We start from the raw sequence: 460 nt of genomic DNA on the forward strand, positions 1-460 counted from the left end.
GAGGAGAGAGGGATTAAAAAGGGGGGGAAAGGGACAAGAGAGGCGCTGTTTCGCCTGGCTGCTGCTGCTGCTGGCTGCCACTCTCCGGTCGCCTTCTTGCGCTGCGCTTCGCTCTACGGAAATTTTCGGCTGGGGTTTTGGGGGGAGAGGGAGGGGGTGAGGAGGATGTGACGGCGACGAGAGAGGGAAAGAGGGGCGTTCACGTGCAGAGGGGGTGGTGATGTAGGTGGTGTTCATCCGTCATTTCGGCGTCCCCTTTAAAACCCCTCGCCGCCTTTTCACTGGACTAGAGGAATCTGGGGAAAGAAACGAGCTTTTTGTTTAGGGACCTCCTAAATCTCCACCGAATATGATCAAGCTTTTTTTTTTTAAAGAAATCGAGTGCTAATCATGCTTGATTGCATATATGCCCTCGGCACCCAACTCTCTATTGGGCATTTTAAGGGGAAAACAACTGTCT

Source organism: Triticum dicoccoides, chromosome 6A (assembly GCF_002162155.2).
Source record: "Triticum dicoccoides isolate Atlit2015 ecotype Zavitan chromosome 6A, WEW_v2.0, whole genome shotgun sequence".
NCBI classification, from domain to species: Eukaryota; Viridiplantae; Streptophyta; class Magnoliopsida; order Poales; family Poaceae; genus Triticum; species Triticum dicoccoides.